Below are 25,000 nucleotides of genomic sequence, written 5' to 3' on the forward strand. Positions count from 1 at the left end.
GTCCACTGGGCAAAGTGTCCACTGGGCAACGTGTCCACTGGGCAACGTGTCCACATTCTCTATTGACATATTTTTTTTCTTTAATTTTCTCTTTGATTCCTTTACCTATGTCCACTCCGAAACAAAAACAAACAAAATCAGCGCTTAACAAAAGGACTAACGGGCATTAACATACACCACCTGATTTAAAAAAAGGATTGATTCAATTAGAGAAACCATTCAATACCATCCGGACGAATCCCATCACGAAATCAACCTTGTTCTATCGCTACTCGTTCATCATTCGTCTAGCGTTCTTATTTGCGCCGAAAGCATTTAAAACATTGATGCTACGTGCAAGCTCGCCCAGGCCACGCTCGTATCCTACATGACATCGCTGACCGCTCTGTTCTTTGTACCGTAGTCTCCAGACAAGCTCGGGTGGAAATAAACTGATGGGCTTTACTGCAGAGCGAAGTGCAGATAAATCACAATCAGTATGAGGGAGAACCCCCGATAGTGCACACAAGCTTGCGGGCCTGTCATTTAACAGGGAAAAAAAAACTACACCTCCCTCTTCCATCTCCATCTCTGAATCTCTCAGTCAACTGTATCTCAGGCTCCATCGCTGAAGGCGAGATTTGTTTTTTTCTCTGGCTCTCGCGTCTGACATTCCGAGAAAGTTGCTCTCTCGCCGCTGACGTATGTCTCTGCTGATGCTCTCTGACTAGTGTGCATTAGATCTGAGGCCTGGCACTCATCTCTGTCCGTCAGTTCAGAAGTCGCTGCGCCCTGTAAATGCGAGCGGCATCGCTGAAACCTTTGTTAGCCTTATTTCCTGCGTTCCTATCTCCATTGTTGCGAAAGTACATGCTTTAATTGGGTTGCGTGGCCTATCAGGAAAAGGTTGGCGCCATTAAGTGCTAATTAAGATCGTTTTTTAAGATAGTGAGCTCCGGGCAAATAACTAACACAATCTGAAGTCTTAACAGTTTATTATTAAGTCTGTGCGTGTGGTTTCTTTGCTTATATTGACGTCTAGGTCAGTGGCAAGTGATTTGCACGCGCGCTGTTGGGATTAGCTCTCGGCATTCGCTTAGAGGTCAGAGCATATACAGCTGATTTTACATTCACAGTCAACATATGATATGTGTGTGTGTGTGTGTGTGTGTGTGTGTGTGTGTGTGTCTTTGTAAACTCCAAAAGAAGAACATCATTCTCTCAGCTCTTGTAGGCAGTAGTGAATGAGCTTTTCTGTAGACGCAGAGGAACAATGACAGCTTGGCATAGAATAATTGGCAGTAAATGGGCACCATGCCCTGCCCATGCTAACCGGCGATGTCCGGCTCCAACACATCCTGTTAATGAGCGACGTGAGTGACTTCTCAGCACAAAGCATGGATGATTGCTGTCTCTCGGCTATGTACATGAGGTGAGGGTGCATTCATTTCCTTAACTCCAGCTGCAAGGAAAATGTTGTAGCTGCTCTAAACAAAGTGATAGCATGAGCTAACTTGTGGTGTTCCATAACATTAAACAAACTAGGTATGGACAAAAAAGATCTCTTCAGTCACATATCCACTGAGTCACTTTCAAATTGATTCACTTATCCACCGAGTCGCTTCTCGTCTGATTCACTCGTCCATAGAGTCACTTGTCCATAGAGTTACTTGTCCACGGAGTCACATTCAAATTGATTCACTTATCCACAGAGTTGCTTCTCCACTGACTCACTCGTCCATAGAGTCACTCATCCATAGAATCACTCTTCCACAGAGTCACTCGTCGACAGAGTCACTCGTCCACAAAGTCACTTGTCCAGAGTCACCTGTCCATAGAGGCAACTTTCCACTGAGTCACCTGCCCACTGAATCACCTGTCCATAGAGTCACCTGTCCATAGAGTCACCTGTCCATAGAGTCACCTGTCCACTGGGTCACCTGACCACTGGGTCACCTGTGCACCGGGTCACTGTCCATCTGTGCAGCTGATTTGTCCATGTCTTTATAGTGTCATCGTTGTGACAAGTTGTAAAAAAAAAACAGACAGACAGGAACAGGAAGGACGCCACAGAACAAAATAAACACACGAGGCAGAATAAATAAAAGACACACAGCACACACTAACCACAAAAACCAGCTGAGCAAACTGAGTGTTCAAATTGCATGCAATTGTAAACCAATCTAATTCCACACTGCCATTGTAGCACGTACGCATTCATCAAATATTCCTAATAACTCCACTTGGTGCAGGCTTGGCGCTCCATATCGCATTACGGGAGGAACTGGATGCCATTGCTGACCTTGGGCAAGCATTCAGCTCAACAGACTACCAATAATTAGATTCTGGCAAAGCGCGGCTAAATCGTTTTTTTTATTTACAGCCGTAAACAAAAGGCTTCCAAAAGCATGACGATGGGGGAACGGACGTCGTGTCCTTATTTAATAATCCTCCCGAGTAGTAATGCAGGACGGGGCTTCCGGGCTAACGAGCATTTCTCAGGAGCCGGATTAGGACGCCGTTACATTAGACGATTTATCTGGCAAATTACTCGGCACACTATGCCAAGTGGCATTCAAGCTTCGGCACACAGAGCAGAAATCAGAGTGTAATTGAGACGCATGGCAAAGCACATGATAGCGAGAACCATTACACCGCCTCTTTGTGTTTTTGGATCTATTAAAAAACACACACACACACACACACACACACACACATCCAGTTTGCATACTTAAGAATTCTGAGTTGAGAGCAAGGGATTTGACAAAACAGAGGACAAGTGCAAAACACAACATGCGCAGATTAAAGAACGGGAAGGATTTTCCCTTCAGGCCAAACTCAGGAGAGCAGCGAGATCATTTGCATATCCAAAACAACCCGTTTACTACAGAAGCTCCGTCTCTGAGGTTAAAGTTCTGCGCCCTGGATAGGAAGGCTGTTTAAATCTCATGACTGTCAGACAAACTTTCCACCTTAATTGTAAGTCACTTTTGGGGGGATAATGAGCTCACCGGTGCTAACATGTACACGTAATGGAGGCATTTTAGACAAATGCAAAAGTATGTGCACCCATTGGATTCAAAGGTTTTCTACGGAGTATCTTGAGTTAGTCTGTTAGTCAGTCAAAGTGTGTGTGTGTCTGTGGGGGGTGGTGTGTGTGTGTGTGTGTGTGTGTGTGTGTGTGTGTGATGAGCTGTGTATATGTAAGTCATAGTATCTTGGTCATAGTGAAGGGGTGTGGCCATTGTATTTGTTAGTGAAGTGAGTGTAGCCTTTGTATCTGTTAGTCATAGTGAAGGGGTGTGGCCTTTGTGTTCTTAGTCATAGTGAAGGGGCGTGGCCTTTGTATTGTTAGTCATAGTGAAGGGGCGTGGCCTTTGTATTTGTGTGGCCTTTGTATTGTTAGTCATAGAGAAGGGGGTGTGACCTTTGTATCTGTTAGTGAAGGGGGTGTGGCCTTTGAATCTGTTAGCTATTGTAAAGGGGTGTGACCTTTGTATCTGTTAGTGAAGAGGGTGTGCCTTTGTATCTGTTAGTCATAGTGAAGTGGGTGTGGCCTTTGAATCTTTTTGTCATAGTGAAGTGGGCGTGGCCTTTAAATCTTTTTGGCATAATGAAGGGGGTGTGGCTTCCGTACCTGTTAGTCATAATGCAGGGGGTGTGGCCTTTGAATCTGTTTGCCATAGTGAAGGCGGTGTGGCCTCTCTGTTAGTCAAATTGAAAGGGGAGTGTCCTCTGTAGAGAGGGAGTGGCCTCTGTATCTGTCAGAAATGTCTGTTTTAATATAGAAAGCACAAACTGAGCTCGATATTTATTGGACTGAACACAGACGCAGATGTCAGCAATCACATCTGTAATACGACGTGACATTTTGTGAAGCCGCTTCTGCAAATCTGCATGGCGTCTGGACAGCATCCGGCGGAGAAAAACACAAAGCGAGGAATTCACAGCCCTTAAGGAGAAACAGATCCGTCACGCGTTAATGGCTCAGGGAGGCGAATAATAGTGTGGAGACGCTCACCCTGTTCACCGTGACTAAGCCATTACCTCCGCCGGCCAAACAGACACACAACCTGTTTACAGAAGATGGTGACAAATTAATTTAAACCCATTTCTCTTTCGGAGAAGTGATTTATTTGTGCGGCCTGTCTTTCAGCGCAAACGAAACCACCCACTCTGCCTCGGATAGGAACCGTGTCTGTCTGTAACAAGTGTCTAAATAAATAAGTGCGAAAAAAACCCCAAAACAAACAAACAAACAAAAAACCTCATCTACATCTGACGAGCTTGCACTTTTCACAGACTTTTTCAGAATCATTGATTTATTTTTCACAGAAAAATCATCTGGGACTCTAGACGTAGGCTGGAATCGCAAAAAAAAAAAGAGAGCGGGAAGCGGCGAGGTGAGAGGTTTCCCAGAATGCACTGGGACTTCGTACATTGACATGAGCTGTGGTTCTTGTCTTCATCATTTCTCAAGTCAAATAACGGAATAGGTTTTCATGAACGTTTCAGCGGCTCTAAACACTCGACCTATTTTTCTCTCTTCCTCAAAGTTACAATAATTAAAAAAAAACAACAACAAAAAACAACAAAAAACAAACAAAACGCAGCTTGCTCGTGTTAGCCGGAAAAAAGTAAACGCCGCCGTTGTGAGCGGTGACGACTTTTCTTCTGACCTTAACAAAGCGCTGATGCGGGAGATGTGAATTAAACGCCTCCTCACGCTAAAAACTTTTCGGGTTGGTTTATATAGAGTCCGTGGCTGTAAAACGGAATTAATCGGCGAGCGATCCGATTGGCAAACTCGACGGAATAATTACAGACAACAAATCATTTTAAAAGCATCTCTAAAACCACTGGAAGTTTCATTACTTTCATAACAATTAGGCTAGTGCTGAATTCCTCGCTAGCATCCGGCACGATCGATAATGCTGACATCGATGTAAATAACTCATTAATGATATTCGGCTAAAAAGGCCGTTAACCAAATGCCGTTTGATTCCTAATGTCCTGTTGGTGGATTTTTATGTTTGCTGGAGTAAAATATGTCCTTGCATAACACTCGCCTCATTCCTGCTTGTTACATCTGGCTAATTGCGAAGCGGCTTTATTGGCTTACGCGCTCGTGTTTGTATGCAAGTCATAAACTCTCTAATGAGTCCTTTCATAAATATTTCATTAATTAAAACGCATCCGTAAACACGGCGGCAGGTTCGATAGCGGTTAAAGCGTTCCGCGCTCGGCTCTGGGAATTCGGCGCTCCAGCGTCGGCTCGGCGGCTCGAGAAGCCCCGCGCTGCATATTTACAACGTTCCCCCTGTACACGCCGGCCTCGTTATGGAAATTCCTGTCTCTGTGCATCGAGACAAAGTGCCTCTTCATGGTCTAAATGGCCTTGTAATTGGGTTGTGATAAACAAAGCTTTGTCTGAAAAGCGAGCGTGTCAGCAATTACCAACAACATATTTAAAAAAAGTAAATCTACTAATGTGTTGTGAGGCACTGAAGAAAAGAATCGCAGAGTAACGCTTACCGCGAACACACTGAAGTGATCCCTGTGTGTGTGTGTGTGTGTGTGTGTGTGTGTGTGTGTGTGTGTGTGTGTGTGTGTGTGTGTGACGTGCAAGATCCGTGCTCTAGTTTCTCTTTGTTCCCTTAAGTATACCTCATTGTCTTTTCTGTTGTTTTTTCACATCCGGATGAAAAGAAAAAGCAAAATGGATGAGAGGTGTTTGAGCGTGAACTTTAATTATACGCCCCTTGTCCCCTTGTAAAGCTTAATGTAAGTTCCAGAGAGCTGCTTTAACTCCGTAAACATATCCCAGAGAGCTGCTTTAACTCCGTAAACGTATCCCAGAGCGCTGCTGGATTCAGGATTCTGATTGGTCGGAGCAGAGGATTGTACGTAGTGCAGATCACAGCACCAAAACCACCGGGTCCTTATGACCTGTCGGCGGTGTGTACGATCACGTGAGCACACGGTGATGTGCGATTGATTCGTTCTGCTGAAGGTCATGAAGGAAGAATATTCGCCGTTTATTTTTCCTCTTTACTCTATAATCTCTGCATCCACCCGAAACAGCTGAATGAGTTCCAGCATTTAAAATCCTGCTTCTTAGTCTTTTAGTCCGTTTATTCCTAATTCCTTCATCCTCAGTTCACCATGTAAATGATGCTCTGCAAAAGTATTGGTGCTCTCATTTTTAAAACCTTATGGCGGTTCTGTAAACCAGTGGTCCCCAACCCCCGGGGCAAATGTGGACCAAATGGTACCGGGCCGCCCAAGGAACATTAAATTATTTCCATTTTATTTACTGTGGTGTATTTCTCTCGGGTTTGTGCGACTTTCCATGGACGAGAGATTAACCGTGAGCTGAGAGACGTCACCTAAAGCCGCACCAATACCGCGCATGCGCAAAATATCGTGATATCGGGGCAGGTTTAGGTGACTTTCTCATGTTTAACAGTGCTTGGTGTACGTGTATATTGTGTTTGCTCAAATTTAACCCACAAATTAGCAAAAATGAGCACGAAACAGACGTCGTTAGAAAGTTAGAAACTCTGCCGGTGTTCTGGATTAAAGTCATGGCGGAATACCCTGAGATTGTCACCACAGCACTTAAATACCTATTGCCATTTCCGACATGCTATCTGTGTGAAGCGGGGATTTCTGCAGTGACGGCAACCGAAACAAAACAACGCAATAAACTGGACATAAGCGACACACTTCGGGTGTCACTGTCTCCTATTACCCCAGATGGAACCGTCTCGTTGTAAAGAAACAAGCTCAGGGTTCTCATTGATTTAGTGTTGTAGTGAGTTAAAAGGGCACATTTAAATACATTTAAATTAAAATGATTCATAGCCAAAACCCACCACCCCCCACCCCTAGCGGGCCGCGGTAAAATGATCAAACATTGACCGGTCCGTGGTGAAAAAAAAGGTTGGGGACTGCTGCTGTAAACAACCAAAGATTTCTATGGATCAAAATTATTTGTATTTTTTTTTTTATATGACTAAACACGTTGGCTTCTGCACTTGGAAACTGAAGAACATTTTCCAGAAAAGTCTGCAAATATATATCTACGTTTTATCAAAAAACAAACAAACAAACTAATAACGTCTGGCGCAGGCATACTAAACGGACTTCGCTGACTAAACCCGTTTCCACGCCGCCGTACGAGAGCTCTCCCGTGGAGCCGGCCGCTCGCCGCGCAGTCAATATCTATTTGGGGATGATCTGCTCAGCGCTTAAACAATGCAGTGAATTGAATGCCACCGCCAATCTCGTAGAAAAGCTGTCACATGAAAAGCGCTCGCTGGTCCCGAGAGTGCAGCCATTTTGGATTTTACACCTTGTTGAGTCAGCTGGCCCGAGGTGACATGTTCGAGTGCGAGCATGGAGCCATGCCAAAGCCCCTGGCTGAGGATTCTACAAACATCTGGCATTTATCACCTGGTATAAACCTCTCTCACACACACACACACACACACACACACACACACACACACACACACACACCAGTACTGCATTACAGAGATATGCAAATCTCTGCCGTTTATGCACAAATCTAATCGGAGGCCTGTTGTTTTTTTTTTCCCTGTTTTTTTTTAACACACTCGCTCTGGTCTGTCTTGAGCCCAGGTTTCGGCCATGTAGCTAAAAGCGCCTCTCATTGCTTAATGCTATTTATTAAATTTCCCACAGAACTGAGTGTAATTACAGACATTGATCTAAACACCAACCGAGATGAAGTTTCTTTCCTGGTGAATGGACTGACTCAAAGACTTCGAGACCAACCCCCGAGCCCCCACCACCCCGGTCTCCACAACGCACACTCCCGTGAGTGACATTAAAGCGTATTAGCTTCCGCGGTTGTTGCTGTTGCCCAGCTTGTTAAGCTAAAAACGCATCTGTCTGCCAAGCCTAAGGCCTCGATCGATAGATAAGTAATCTTCAGCAGTGGGAGATAAAGCTCGGGTTCACACAAAGACGATGACGATGACGACATGATTCTTCATCGTCACACTCTTTTACATTAGGAACAATACATCACACCTTCCAGGTAACAGCTAGGTGTGTCGCTCGTCCGCTGTCTCTATCTCACGGAAACATCACTAACATCTCACAGTCGAGTCAAAGAAATACAAAACTCTCACACAAACACACACACACACACACACACACACACACACACACACACACACCTTTATTTTGCAGCCTTTTACTCCTACAACGGTACAACGATGCTAATGTTGCTAACTCTGAGGGAAATCAAGCAGCAATTAGCGTGCTTATCATACGCTGTTATATAAAACTAATGCAACTGCTAAGCAGGATTCCATGCACACACACACACAAACACACACACACACACACACACACACACACACACACACACCTTTTGTCTAAGTTAATTCACCTGACAAACGCTCATCTTCTGAAGCTCAAGCAAATAAAAGCAGGCTGGAGCGAGTTAGCATGCTGCTAATTGAATAAGTCTGTCACGATGCTCCTCAGAAACGCACCGAGGAGATGCGACTCGACTCGACAGCGACGTATTGCTTCAGCATTTCCATTCCAACACGTTGTGCCATCACAAATCCTTTACGTTTCTTCTATCCATTTATTTTTTTTTAAATGTTTCTAAATCACATCTGTTCATTTTTACACGGTTGATATCTGAAACTTATCCCCTTCCTCTTCTTATCTTATTGTTTATTTCTTTTCATCGGTTGACTTGTTGCTGCCTATTTGTTTTTCCCAGTTCTTTAATATCTATTATTTCTATCCACAGTATTTTACAGAAATCTAGGAAATAAAAGAGATTCCTGAGATGTGATGCTAATATTTTTCAGCCTCTAAACCCTGTTTGTGTTGAACTTTGTGAACGGCGTGCTGAAGGGAGGTCTGTATGATTCCCGTCTTTTATTCATTACCGCCGTCGTGTGCTAATCGCATCCCTTTCTGTCTCCTGTTTCCTGGAGACCGTTATTTATTTATTTATTTATTTCTGCTGCTATTCACGTACTGAATGTTTTGCTATTTGGTTCCACTTTGAAGTCACTCGTGTTTACGGGACAGAAGTGCAAATGGAAGATGAATTACTTCGTGTTCGCTAGGGCGCGACGGCCCAAATGGCGATCTAGTGCTCTTAAGCAAATGAAGGTTCGGATCGATCCGTCAGGGTGGGTGTCGGAAAAACAGGAGCCTCCCGGTTTGCCCTACTCAAACTGTCATGTCCGAGACAATACGTGGAGCTTTCTCGGACGGTGTGGGCCTCTCATCACAGCGTACATATGCACTCTGAATTCTCTTTTATTTGAAGCATGTTATTAAGCGCTGCTGCTCTTAGCGCTGCTCGACACAACAGCATCGCCGTACGCAATTCAGGACTGAAATAAACATAAATCTTTTCTTTTTTCTCTCTGTCTCTCGTCGTTTGCTGTCGATAGCGCGGCACGAATCGGCGTACGTTCGACTAGCAGCGATGTGCAATTATGTGTAATCACAGTATAGCACGGTTTCAGTCTCCCAAAAAAAACTCCAACAGGCGACGTATTCTACTCTAAAAAGAAGGAAACTGAAATATATTTATTCGGATTCCATACATCGCCGTGTTGGCACAGACGGATTCGGACGTATCTGGACTAATCTGAAAGCAACGTCACGTCACGTCCGTCCTATTAGTCATGGAAGCGCTGGGTTACATACACGCTCTTTTTATACAGCAGAGCACAGTGAGGCTGCAAATCACAGTAATACATAATACATGATCGTTTCTATGGTAACGACTCCTTCGCAGGAGCCGACGTGACTCTCGGGTCCGAGTCGGAATACTGACACGGTGCCGAATACATCCCAAAGACATCAACATCGACATTAACGAGGATCAAGTATTCAGGAAATGTAACACATTAAAAATGAGAATATCTCCTGGGACACACTGGAAATAATGTTATTTGGAAAAAAATCTCAAATCCACATCAATCATGAACGCCTAATGAAACTATTAAGAGCTAGCGTTTCTGTCAGCGACTGTATTATCATACTGAGCACACATCGGATCAGAGGCGTTTGTTTGCCTGGTTGCTATAAGCTCATAATCTTCTTATTAACGTGTTGTCTGAGATGCCAAAAACACTCGACGCTCAACGCTCATCTCTCAACGCTGCTCGTGTTTGCCGTAAACGGCCCATTTCTCACCGGTTGCCGAATCCGTCTAACCTATGGAAAAACGGGGGTGCCGTCATCTCTGCGTTGGCCATTTCTAATCTTACAAACTGGAGACTTCTGCTGTGTCAAATAAAGCATAAAGAAAATGGTGCCACGGGAAAACGGAAATGGTTCACCGAAGGGGAAAGGGTTCAGTTTCCATAACACAGTCCATCCATCAGTCAATTCACACTGAGTATCCCATAATGCTAAGGGACCGGAGAGGAAAAGCTTTCAGAGTCAAACATGGTGCAAGGCACCGCATCAGCTCGTTTCATGTAGAAGTGCTATAGCTAGTAAACGTCGTGGTTAAACCGTACTTGTTAACACCAGCATACTGTAATAGAAGGTTTCTTGTGGTTAGTCTGATGTTGGTGGTCACGTGATAATGCCACCATGGCAGATGTATACTGAATGTATACTGAATCTTATACCGTACATATTGAATCATTTGCAGTCGGTACAGAATCTAATGCATTAAATAGTGAATCATATGCACGTGGTCCAGAATCTAATGGTTTAAGTAGTGAATCATATGCACTTGGAACCGAATCTAATGGTTTAACTAGTGAATCATATGCACTTGGTCTAGAACATAATGGTTTAAGTAGTGAGTCATATGCACTTGGTCCAGAATGTAATGGTTTAAGTAGTGAGTCATATGCACTTGGAACCGAATCTAATGGTTTAATTAGTGAATCATATGCACTTGGAACCGAATCTAATGGTTTAACTAGTGAATCATATGCACTTGGTCTAGAACATAATGGTTTAAGTAGTGAATCATATGCACTTGGTCCACAATGTAATGGTTTAAGTAGTGAATCATATGCACTTGGTCCACAGTGTAATGGTTTAAGTAGTGAATCATATGCACTTGGAACCGAATCTAATGGTTTAAGTAGTGAATCATATGCAGTTGGAACCGAATCTAATGGTTTAAGTAGTGAATCATATGCAGTTGGAACCAAATCTAATGGTCTTAATAGTGAATCATATGCACGTGGTCCAGAATCTAATGGTTTAAGTAGTGAATCATATGCACTTAGTCCACAATGTAATGGTTTAAGTAGTGAATCATATGCACTTGGTCCATAATGTAATGGTTTAAGTAGTTAATCATATGCAGTTGGCACCGAATCTAATCATTTATGTACTGTATTGAATTTTATTAGATACCGGATTGAATGCATACAACATTTGCACTGACACTCTGACACTGTTGTTGCTCTCTATTGTCACATCCATCAGAAATAACCTACTGTATTTGTTGATGATGTGATCAGCTAGCTGAAAATGTTTCAGCTCCGAAACGGTTTATGGTTAAAAAAAAACCAACGTTTTAGCAAAGAGATTTACGTCGCTAGCATGAAGTTCGCATTGTAGGACTCTCCCTTTTTCCTCCAGACATCTCTGTGATATTGCTCGGAATTCTTTTCAGACTCGCAGTAGTGGATAATGGGTAACTGTTGAGCGCTAGTGTTTCTTTTTAAGCGAAGACAAATCCATTTCTTCTGTCAGTTTGTTTTGGTGTCTCAGCTGCGATCGGTCTACGAGGAGTCGCTGATATCCATCTAATGCCACCGTGATTACACAGAATTACCTATTCTATTTCGTTTTGATCCCCCCGGCAAAACAGACGGAGAGAAAAGAGAGACGCTCGCTGGCTTTTGTGTGTCGGGCTGCATGAGCCGATGGCTGGCTCAGACGCCAAATGAAAGCGGGATATATTTACAATAAGACGAGATGCTAGATCCCGCCCCAAAAAAAAGAAGAAACATAGATGTCTTAACAATAGACGTTGTCACAGAGCAGGTCTATAGTGATCCAGATGCAGATCGAGATCCCTGGGAGACAAAAAGAAAAAACTCCCTGAGAAATATCCAAAACAGGAAAAATTAACTCACGAGGTTAAAGTTAAAAGTTACTTTCATTGCTTTTACTAAATAAGCCACATGAGGCCTATTGTTATGTAGCATATTTGAACGTAATTCCAATAAAATTTGCTCATTTTATTGTTAAAAAACCTGCAAGCTTATGCTAGCTTGATTGTAAACGATCCGGTAAAGTGAAGCGGTTAGTGGATGTTGTCTAACATGATAGTTCCTCGGAAGATTCTGGGATTTGTTTAGAGTTCTGGCTTTTACAATGGAACGATAGCCGTCACGCTGCACGACCGGCACAGCAAGTGACGGCTAAATATTAGCTACGGCACCAAGATCGCTAGGTCAGGTAACGTCTCACGACCTTAAACTTATGAACGAATGAATTAAGAAGAAACGACGTATCGTTTGTCTCGATATGTAAAAACGTGACAGAGTCGGAGCGGGAATCTTCGGCTTCGTTGCTTTCAGGTGTTTATTCCGCATGTTTGATGTTTTCCAGCTCTGTGCATCACGCCGTATTCATCATATCCGATTTCGACAGCAGTAAGAAAAGCGGTGCTTTCTTCAGAATTCAGATTTTTTTTCAGTTTTTGTTGTCACATATGCTTTAAGGACACCTGCTCTGAAACGCTCGCTTTACAGTTCACCAAATAGCGACTGATTGTGTTTTAATGCGCCACTCTGAACGCCGCCTGTCATGGGGTGACGAACCAGAAGCGTTGCCGTTTATTCAGACTCTGACTCATTCAGGCTTTCTTGATGCCGCATCCGTTACAAACAAGGGCCCTTAAATAGGATCCCAATCAAGCTGAAAGCTTTTACGTGTCAAATCTACGGACATTCATGACAGACGCCTGTTGGTCAGCTGTGTTAGCATCACCATATCGTTCCGGTCCACAGAGTTCCTCATTCGATTTATCGTCCTGTTCTTTTGTCCGTCGCTTTCGGTCTCTCGATTATTCTCCCTGACAAACGAGCCTTAAATAATTTAGCACCCGATTCACAAATCAAGCCTCTTCTCCGAAAATCAAGCATGGCTTGTTAGCGTAAAATTTTGGTATGCCAGACTTTCGGAAAGCACAACACTGCCGCAGCTGGGAGATCCGTAACAAGTTTACTGGCAAAGGAACGACGGGGGGAAAAAAAAAAGAAGCTAATTTACTGAGCGTGATCTCTGAAAGTGTGCTGATGCGCCGGCGCTTCTGTTTATTAAGCCTTTACAGAACCGTCAGGAAGGAATCAGTTAAGCTTTACAAATCCCAACGCGTGTTTCTCCCTCGTTCGAGGCTCGTTTGGTTACCAAAAAAAAACAACAAAAAAAAAACAAGCTAAACACGTATTGAAGGTTTGAAGGCCTGGTTGTTCATGAAGAGACTCCCTGCAGCGTGTTGAAGGGCTGCGTTTAGTATCAGAGAAAGGATTCAGAACGAGAGAACTGTACGCTGGAATTTGACTTGGTAATGAGAAGATTCGACGTACAGCACAGCGACATCGCGCTTTCCAAATATGCCCGATATATGCTCGATGCCCGATGACACCTGAGATAGGCACAGGCTCCCCGTGACCCGAGGTAGTTTGGATAAGCGGTAGAAAATGAATGAATGAATGACTACAGTAGCAACACGATCTGGTGCAATAATTCCAACATGTATCTGTTAAGAGCTCTTTTTTAGGGCTGAGAAGATCAACGCTAATCAGCTAAATCAGCGGTGTCGAAGAGGTTCGTGTCCTAAAACACACACTGGTGTCGGGATTAAAGGCAAGTGTGAGATAAGAGTGGATACACAACGTCATACCCGTGCTGTATTACACAAGGTGACGCTTTAATCACATGACGAAGGAAAAAAAAGAAAGAAAGATTAGTGCTCTTTCCAGTAAGGGAGGGTGTAAATAATAAGACACATCTAGAGTGGAAAGAGGGTACGCGTTCGAGTCGCAGCCCCGGGGGGCTGCCGACACACTCGGCCCTCCTCCAACAGCAAGAAGGACGAGGGGAAAGCGGTGTTGCTAAGAGAGCAGCGTCCCGTGGGGAAGGAGGGTGAAAAGAAGGAAAGATAATGTAAGAATGAGAGACTGTGAGAAAACGAGAAGGCGGGATGATGAGAGCGAGAGAACGAGAGAGAGAAAAAGAGGGGGAGGTGGGGGGAGTAATGGTGTTTGGTGGTATTATAGACCCCCTGCTGGGCTCAGCGGGATGTGAGGCCAGGGACCTGATGGGTCACCTTCTCCTGGTGGAGAATCATGAGAATCTTCACAATGAGGGAGTGTGTTATCAGTGCTGCTATTACGCTTCCCTCTCTCTCTCTCTCTCTCTTTCTCTCTCTCTCTCTCTCTCTCTCTCTCTCGCTCTACTTTAACTAATTTAATCTGAGAAGCAAGAAAAATTCAGGAATTGAAAATGAAGTTCAATTCAATTTGACGGTGCTGAAAGTATGATTTGGGAGTTTGGCCGTCTCTCTGGTAGAAAAAAAGGCATTTCTGAGCCGTTGCCACGACGTTTCGTGGGAATTTTCCCCTCTCGGCTGAGAGAGCTGAGTAATACGCTTTTGATGAGAATTCGGGGCTGTGTCCCAAACCACATTCTAGGTAATTAATAGGCCGCCTATACGGCGAGGAAGCGCACGATGTAGTGATGTTTCACGTGGCAGTGCATCGTTTAGTACACGACTCAAACAGGGAGGTGTGTTTACTAATGCTCCATCTAGCCATCCATGCGACTCGCTAATTAATCGCTGTCTATGCTACTCGTTTATCTAGCTATCGCTCCGTTCTTCCGGCTGCTTAATCGTTCATCCGTTCGTTTAGTCATCTATCCATACAAAATAGCGATTTATCCATTCATTTAACCATTTATTCATCTGTCCATCCATGTGTCTATCCTTCTGTCAAGCTTTCCATTCTTCATTTATGGCATTTGGTGTTTCCATCCATCCATCCATCCTTCTATCGAGCTATCCACCTATCCAAGTTTACCATCTATTAATCAAGCTATCCGTCCATTCTTCCGTCAATCCAGCTGCCCATCCATTCATCCATCTATCCATCCGATTTAGCCATCTATTAATCTATCTGTCTAGCTATCCATACATCCATCTGTCCACCCAGCCATCCATCCATCCATCCATTTAATTTAGCCATCTATTCATATACCTATCCAGCTATCCCTCCATTCATCCACCGCTTCATCCCACCATTTGTATATCCATCCACCCACCCACCCACCCACCCATCTGTCTTCAGATCTGCAGTGTAATCTGGTGGCAGCTGACTGTGAGCTCAGCTTTACAAGACTTCTGGAGGAGGTTTGAGTTTTCCAGCAGAGCGTCTCTTCTCCACGCTGTGTTTCTGGAGACAGATGGAGGCACTCAGCCACAGTGGTGGCTCTCGCGGGTGAAGTCGGGGTGAAGCTACGGAGAAGAGCTACAGGCGAGTTTACTAGATCACACTGAGAAGCTGGTGCATGTAAATATGAGATTTTACCAGCCCAATCTGGCAGCTAGTCAAGCACACACACACACACACACACACACACACACACACACACACACACACACACACTCCTTTTATGGCCTTGCAGCTCTTCTTATTTGATTTGTTCCACAAACACAAGAATCACAGCGGATGATTGTCGAGCTCAGGCTGATACGGAAGACTCCATGCTGCAGTATCGTCAAATTTTCAGCCGCGGTATCGATCGGTGACGTCGCCGAAGCTTTTTTGTCCTGGTTTTCTACTTTACACATGTGTGTGTGTGTGTGTGTGTGTGTGATATCAGAGCATGGGCAAAGCATCGAAACAAGAGTGCTGATCAGTACAGTAGCAGCGTTCACGTGGATATTAAGATCGCTTCATTTTTAAAAAACCGAATGACGACAGATGAACTAATTAGCCGTTAGCGCTCTGAACATTCCAGCAATTCTGACCGTTCTTATTAACGACGCTCTCTTGTCTTCGTGAATTAAACACTTATTACATAAAACTGAGTGGACATGTTATTTTTTTTTGAGTGGACATGTTATTTTTTTTCCTTCTGCACAGATAAAAAAAAACAACAACAACAACAACCACGATGCAGTCTTCGGATTTAAAATCCCTCAATCTGCCGATCGATGCCACTAAAAGCTCTAATCTGATTGGTCAGAAGAGCTGATTGGACGATGCTGATTTAAGCGGTGGATCGATACCGCGCTACACCGCAGCCTCTCATCCATCGCTGGCCTCAGATAACTTTTCCAAGGACACTTAGACTGCCACTTACATGGGACCTTTGTTACATTATGCGCACACACACACACACACACACACACACACACACACACACACACACACACACACACACACACCATACACAATGCATGCACCACTAAACAGACACTATACTGCCAGTTAACACAACTTTAGCAAAGCCAGGACGAGGTCATTGAACCACAACCTCTTATCTGCACATTGTTCATTAGCAAATCGCCTGGAAATGGTGACTCTCTTTCTTTCCCTCTCTCTCTCTCTCTCTCTCTCTCTCTCTCTCTCTCTCTCTGTTGTTACTATAGAAACAAAACCATACTACAAGTGCTTTACTATAAATATCATTATCTCTGCTGTTTCGAAAAAAAAAATTCACCGTCACCGATCGGAATCCAGAATTCGCCCGCAAACACACACACACACACACACACACACACACACACACACACACACACACACACACACACACACACACACACACGGCTTCACTTTCCACACACAGCATTATAACGCGGTATGTGATTCGTCCGTCTTGTTTGTCCTGTACGTTAGTCTGGAACCTGTACTGAGGTTGCATCACAAATACATCACACCCTGACAATTCCCAGCAGCGCCGTTCTCCAGCTAACTAGCACCCGGGTGCAGCGGGAAAACTTTAGACCTGCACTTTCAGACATCGGATCAAGCAGCTTGGGTTTTTTGTTTGTTTGTTTGTTTTTGATTTTAAACGGCAAAACACGAATTTAACTTCCGGCGCAATTGGAGAAAAGGTGCAGTTTTACTCCCCCCCCCATCAGGCAGATAGTGATGATTAGTCTTATTTTGAGTCTTACACAGACTTTGAATGTACAACAAACTCAGGGTTACACAAGAAATCCTGGTATGCGACTGAAATATTTATGAATATGGAGCTGGACAACAAGTCATGCTACTGCACATATTTCTTATATAAAGTTCTCAATGCAGGAAAGATCACACCAAGGTCTACTCTGATACTCGACGTGTCAATTATTTAAGACGACGATATGAAAAAACAACAACATAAAAAAAAATCGATATATTCGCTATAGCTTTGCTTAAGTATTTGAAAACGTGGCGGTGCTACCAGGCGCTGACGACAGTTCTGTCTCGATTGGATTAAAAAATAAATAAATAAATAAATAAATAAAACAGGGATGACAGTAATAAATGAAACCATGACACTATAACAAACCTGGTGCCCTAGAACACCGCCACAGAGGAACTATTTAAGCTCTTTGACGAACCTTTGGCTCAATAATCCTGACTATATGACCGTTTTTCATGTAATGGTGCTGTAACATGACAGAAGATCCATCGATCAAAACGACGACGGCGGCTATAAAAAAAACAACTAATTCTCAGAGGAACCGTCTCGACCACCATCATTTTTAAGAGTGTACATGACGTGACGATGTCCGTACTACAAGCTCCAAGCTCGCACATCATCGGATGTCAGCCCTAGTTCCAAATGATCAAGAAAATAAAACCAGAACGACCACAAAGGAAACTGGAGGAAGTGAGCAGAACCTCTTTGTGTGTAAAACCTTGGAGCCAGATTTCCTAGTTCTCAAACGTGTTATAGTCATGACGTGACTGAATGTGAGTGTGTATGTGTGTGTATCTGACTATACAGTATGTGACTGTACTGTACGTGAGTGTATGTGAGTGTGTATGTGACTGTACTATGTGAGTGTGTATGTATGTGTGTGTATGTGACTGTACTATGTGAGTGTGTATGTGACTGTACTATGTGAGTGTGTATGTATGTGTGTGTATGTGACTGTACTATGTGAGTGTGTATGTGACTGTACTATGTGAGTGTGTATGTGACTGTACTATGTGAGTGTGTATGTGACTGTACTATGTGAGTGTGTATGTGACTGTACTATGTGAGTGTGTATGTGAGTGTGTATGTGACTATATGTGACTGTACTATGTGAGTGTGTATGTGAGTGTGTATGTGACTATATGTGACTGTACTATGTGAGTGTGTATGTGAGTGTGTATGTGACTATATGTGACTGTACTATGAGTGTGTATGTGTGTGTAGGTGACTGTTTGTGACTGTATTGTATGTGTGTGTGTATGTGACTGTACTATGTGAGTGTGTATGTGAGTGTGTATGTGACTGTACTATGCGAGTGTGTATGTGAGTGTATGTGTCTGTTTGTGACTGTATTGTATGTGTGTGTGAGTGTTTGTGACTGTATTGTGTGTGTGTGTGTATGTGACTGTTTGTGACTGTATTGTATGTGTGTGTGTGTGTGTGTGTATGTGAGTGTTTGTGACTGTATTGTATGTGTGTGTGTGTGTGTGTGTATTTGAGTGTTTGTGACTGTACTGTGTGTGTGTGCGTGTGTGTGTATGTGAGTGTTTGTGACTGTATTGTATGTGTGTGTGTATGTGAGTGTTTGTGACTGTATTGTATGTATGTATGTGTGTGTGTGTGTGTGTGTGTGTGTGTATGTGAGTGTTTGTGACTATATTGTATGTGAGTGTGTGTGTATGTGAGTGTTTGTGAGTGTGTATGTGAGTGTGTGTGTATGTGAGTGTTTGTGAGTGTGTATGTGAGTGTGTGTGTATGTGAGTGTTTGTGAGTGTGTATGTGAGTGTGTGTGTATGTGAGTGTTTGTGAGTGTGTATGTGAGTGTGTGTGTATGTGAGTGTTTGTGAGTGTCCAGGCTAAAACCTTCATCAGATCCCTTTAATATATTCCTCGTGCTTCTGAGTGGATTTGGCTCAAGCGCCCGGAGCTCAAACAGCCACTGATGGCCTAATCTGGGGGTCCAAGCGGTAATTACACGATTGTTTGTCCTCCAGCTTTCTCGTTCCAAGAAAGCTCGTTAGGACCACCGTGTCTGCCCACAAATCAAATCCTCAAATCCTCCAACCATTCCTTGGCCCTGATAAGAGGGCGTTCAGATGGGCCGAGAGGCTGTGTGAAGAGCGCAATGTGGTGCTGCTCAAAAACATCACAAAACCATTCGGTGAAATGAGTTCAGAGAGAATTATTTAGTGTCAAATTTTGTCAATTTGTACAAAATAAAGTAATTAACTGGAAAATAAATAAATAAATTCAATTTCATTATTGCTGCTTTGTTTTATTTAATAGTAGGAAAATAAAATAATGTATGATAACGTTTTTTGTTTCAGATTAACAAACACACACACACACACACACACACACACACACACACACACACACACACACACACACACACACAATCCCACCCATAAAACCATAATAAACCCCTTATATAGAAACCCAAAGCCCCGACAACCCTCCATGGAACCCGTAAGGAGCGTCTGTAGTTTCAGCACCTTGGACAGCGACCCCTGCTCCTGAGACCCTTTCGGCTGCTTTTGATCTTCGGACGCAAACGGAAACCTACAGGATGAGAAACGAGAGCATGACCACCTGAGCGTTCTACTGACTCACTGCTTTTCATATTCCCTGGTGGATCCCCAGGTTCCGAGCCAGCTGCTGGGATCTCTCTGGGATCGTGAGCACCATGGATACCCTCCGTACCTCAGGGACCGCCCAAGCCTCACTTTCTGTTTTAAACCAGACCTTGTTGTCCTCCAGGCTTTGTGGCTTATCACTGCATGGCTCTGCATCTCACTCTGACGTTTGCTCTGATCTACAGGCTTCTTTATTTAATGACGTCGACGATCAGATCGCTTTGGCGTGATCTACGCTCAGTCTGATTAACTTATAGTTTTTCCCTGATTTGAAAAGTGATCGACTCCATAGCAACAACCTACTGTACGTTGATGGTAAACACCAAACACCAGAAAAGGAAATGTTTCCTCGTCGCTATGGCGACGTTTTCTGGTAGGGATCTCTGGTGTCAGTGTCGGGTTTGGAGCTTTGTTAGGACGCTTTGTGATTTTTAACTACGGTGACAAGCTGCAGTCTTTACCGTTCTTTAAGAAATGAAAGTGTTTGAATTCCGCAAAGTCGTCGAAGGTTAAAGGTAAATATGTTATCAAAAGGTCACTTTGGTGCAAAAGTAAAAGCGCCTGATCTTCCCGAGTCCCGGTGCGTTTCATTTCCATTTGACCTTCAGCACGGTGACTGTGAACTGCTCTTACGTCCCAAAAACACATCATTCTTTCTGCCGTATCACGTTTTCCATCTTATAAAAGAAAAAAAAAGATAAACTAAAAAAATTTTGACTTTAGAGGATCAGATCGTAACTTATCGTCACTAAAAAATAAAATCTGTTTGAAGAAAAGAGCGGTCAAGAGCTTGGGGAGCTGCAGCGTTAGCAAACGTTTGTTCCTTAAAAACAAGAAGAGCAGCAAGAAGACGACGCGACCGGCCTTCGGTTGCGATTCCGTCGTAGCGCAACAAAGGAAATTATAATTGCGTTTCAAGTGGAGCGAGAAAAATAACTCCTGCACCGTTATACAAAAGAAACAATGATGAAAAAAAAAAAAATACAGATCAGCATTTTTTTTTTCACCTCATCCACATCAATCGCTCTGTTTCAGGTTCCGGCGTAGCAACGATGCTGTCAGATAAGATTTAGAGAGAGAGAGAGAGAGAGAGAAAGAGAGAGAGAAACCATCCGTCATCATTTTATCTGTTCAGAGGCAACGTTTTTCAAGTGGCGACGTTGTGAAATTAAAAGACACTTCAGCTTCCAGATGATTTGTGCTGAGATATCGCATCTTGGGTGCTACCTTGACGGAAAGCGGCCATTTTTAAAAAATTTGTTTATTTTTTAACGCCTAATCTTATAAGAAGTGGCATAAATTCAATATATTTCAACAAAAATGTGTAAACGCCGACTTTAATAAAAGACACGCCGTGCTTCGAGTGAATCGCTCATACCGAAGAGCTGAAGCTCCTCGTGGGTTTATTAAATTGACCTCGTCTGCATGAGTCTCAGAGAGTGCCTTGAGGCTGGCGATGGTTCGAAAAAAAAAAATAAAAAAAAAATAAATAAAAAATGACTGGTGATCCGAGAAGACGGGAGACACACTTCATCTTCTCTTTTAACGACTCCGAGCTCAATCTTGCCCGTTATCCCAGAGGCAGGTGGCGTCGAAAGCCTCGCCATATGGCGCACGCTGAAAGCACAGCGATGAAGAATTAGACCTAACCGACCAGAGATGGAGATCAATGATGGCCACTTATCACTTCAGGACACGGGGCGTGTTTGTTATTTATCTAACAAAGAGCAGCTGCGATTTTGGTTTTGAACAATGGCGGAGAAAAGGGAAAGCGTTCGACGTCTCTGCCGAGCTCCCTGTTCGGCGCTACAGTAAACTGGAAACTGCTTCCTGTGAATACTTTTCCGTTTGTCTGACCCGATTTAAAGAGCGCTCGCTCCGGCTCTAATACCAGCCGAAAAGTGGAGTCTTATTGATGTGGGGATGATTACACGGAACCTGAAGTGCTCTGCTTCGCTTAGAACGCTCGGTCGAACGAACCTTTTGAACCGGAGATATCTGCTGTACATCACAGCCGTCAATCACATCTTAGAGTTTGAACATCAGGACAGATACATATATATATTTATATTTATTTATTTATATAATTAAATACGCCTCGATATTCAGTGGTTTTTTTTTTTTTTTTGGGGGAAGATGAAAATGAAAAGTTTTTACTGACTTGTGAACTCCATCATCACACCAGCATGATCGCTCATGTCTACAGGGGGAAAACAACAGGGAGTGTAAAGGTGTGTGTGTGTGTGTGTGTGTGAGAGAGAGAGAGAGAGAGAAAACGTTTTTAACTCCCAACAGCTGCCACAGAAGGGAGTGAGGTTTCTTCTAGTGGAAATCAAATCAGGTCAGTTTATTTGGGGCACAGCTCCTGAGCCCGGTTTACAAATAGCAGCCAGTGGGGAAGAGAAGAACTCACATGCGTGTGTGTGTGTGTGTGTGTGTGTGTATATATTATATGTGAATGTGTGTGTGAGTGTATACTGTGTGTGTGTATATGTGAATGTGTGTGTGTGAGTGTGTGTGTATATTATATGTGAATGTGTGTGTGTGAGTGTATACTGTGTGTGTGAGTGTATGTGTGTGTGTATATGTGAATGTGTGTGTGTGAGTGTATACTGTGTGTGTGTGAGTGTTTGTGTGTGTGAGTGTATGTGTGTGTGTGTGTATGTGTGTGTGTGTGTATATTATATGTGAATGTGTGTGTGAGTGTATACTGTGTGTGTGTGAGTGTATGTGTGTGTGTATATGTGAATGTGTGTGTGTGAGTGTATGTGTGTGTATATTATATGTGAATGTGTGTGTGAGTGTATACTGTGTGTGTGTGAGTGTTTGTGTGTGTGAGTGTATGTGTGTGTGTGAGATACAACCTTTGACACTTTTTCACATATACACCCACTCATGGTATCTTAAGTATGTAACCTAGTGAGCAGCATTAATGTATTCAATGTTAGAGATCTAAGCACTTATGTAAGGGCGTCTGTCACACGCTGTAAATGTAAATGTAAACGTGTGAGTGTGTGTGTGTGAGTATACTGTATGTGTGTGTGTATACGTGTGTGTGTGTATATGTGAGTGTGTAGACATCAAGCTCTGGATTCTGATTGGTCAGGAGGTCTGGATTCACTGGTATTATTCTGTACCATCAACAGGTCCATAGTGTGTGAATGATTTCTATTGTAACAACACAATGTAATTGTTGATTTGGGAAGAAGTCTCGACTGTCTGTACTTCCTGTCTCACAGGAAACATCTGAGCTTTACGTTAACAAAATAAAAAGCGAGGCACGTGCTTCAGAGCCACTGATTTGATTTGCTCGCCCATTGATTTGCTTGGCCTTTGAAAGGTTCTCACACAATGACCTTGTTAATGGGTCGGTCGGTCGGTTGGTCTGTCTGTCTGTCTGTCTATCTGTCTCTCTGTCTGCCTGTCGCTGTCTGTCTGTCTCTCCATCGGTCTGTCTGCCTGTCTATATGTCTCTCCATCGGTCTGTCTGCCTGTCTGTATGTCTGCCTGTCTCGCTGTCTGCCTGTCTGTTTGTCTGCCTGTCGCTGTCTGTCTCTCTATCTGTCTGTCTGCCTGTCGCTGTCTGTCTCTCTATCTGTCTGTCTGCCTGTCTCGATGTCTGCCTGTCGCTGTCTGTCTGTCGCTGCCTGTCTGTCTCTCTATCTGTCTGTCTGCCTGTCTGTCTCTCTCTTTGTCTGCCTGTCTGTCTCTCTATCTGTCTGTCTGTCTGTCTGCCTCTCTCTGTCTGCCTCTCTCTGTCTGTCTGCCTGTCTCGCTGTCTGCCTGTCTCGCTGTCTGCCTGTCTCTGTCTGTCTGCCTGTCTCTGTCTGTCTGCCTGTCTCTGTCTGTCTGTCTGCCTGTCTCTGTCTGCCTGTCTCGCTGTCTGCCTGTCTGTCTGTCTGCCTGTCTGTCTGTCTGTCTGTCTGTCTCTCTCTGTCTGCCTGTCTCGCTGTCTGCCTGTCAGTCAATCTCTTACATCAATTGCACACGTCAAATATATTTAAAAACACACACAATGTGCATAATGACAAAAGTGCCACAGGTTTTTTTTAGATTCTTTCGTTCACAGAGAATGTGTTTATGTTCAGTAGGTGGTCACGTTTCTGACTTGCTGATGTTCCTAACACACAGGATTTAACAGTGACACACACACACACACACACACACACACACACACACACGTCACCGATCCTCTGTGATACGTCAACTGATCTCTGATCGGCATTTATTTTCCGAAGTGCGCTGGAACTCTGGGTTCTGATTGGTCAGGAGCTTTTGATTTGTATTGATTTGTATTGTTCAATGTACGAACGAAACCCACGAGGTAAAGTACAAACCTCTCTCTGGTCTTGGGCTTAACCCATGATGGTATTAAGCGACTTGCTGAAAATAGAAACTAACACACTCCATGATATGCTTTTATAAAAAAGGCTGATATAAAGTATAGCCTTATATTACAGCCTGGTAGAAAGTTCATTATTTTCCCCCAAACCAGTGCAAAATCCTCTTTGAGCTCCAGAACAATCAGTGTAAATGTTCCTATTACTGAAGGAACGTTCAAATCGGAGGCGAAGAAAAACATCCTGAAGGAAAATGAACCTGGAACGCTGCCACACACACACACACACACACACACACACACACACACACACACGATCCTGTGCTGCGTTCTCGTCTCCCTGGTGTCTCCTGATTCGATTGTTCAATTCCGCATGCAGATGTTGCGACCCTTCGGCGTGGTTTGACATGCACGCTCTCGACACACACACCGCTTTACACGGCGCAGGGCGTCTCGTCTGGCCCCTGCGTCGCTCCCATTTACATTTGATTTAGCTGTGTGATTGGGTCCACCTGCCCTTCACACACACACACACACACACACACGGTCACCACATCGACTGTAGCATCACAAAGGGAGATCGAAATGAAGCACTGAAAGCAGAGATGATGAACACAGCTTATGCTCTCTCTCTCTCTCTCTCTCTCTCTCTCTCTCTCTCTCTCTCTCTCTCTCTCTCTCAGATCCAGACACCCAGAGAGGAAAAGCAGACTGTTCTATTGAGCCATATGCTCAATCAGAGGAACATATTTAAGGGATTAAAAAAATAACAACCTGTATGTGTGTATATGTGTGTGTGTGTGTGTGTGTGTGTGTGTATGTGTGTGTGTGTGTGTGTGTGACTGAATCCCAT

General features: G+C 43.7%; 1 protein-coding gene across 6 annotated transcripts in view; it reads right to left on the bottom strand.

The window, feature by feature from the left end:
* unc5a (unc-5 netrin receptor A) overlaps nucleotides 1-25,000 on the bottom strand; it is a 187,475-nt gene that overhangs the window by 113,472 nt on the left and 49,003 nt on the right. The window lies entirely within an intron of this gene.

The sequence above is a fragment of the Tachysurus fulvidraco genome, chromosome 15 (assembly GCF_022655615.1).
Source record: "Tachysurus fulvidraco isolate hzauxx_2018 chromosome 15, HZAU_PFXX_2.0, whole genome shotgun sequence".
NCBI lineage: Eukaryota > Metazoa > Chordata > Actinopteri > Siluriformes > Bagridae > Tachysurus > Tachysurus fulvidraco.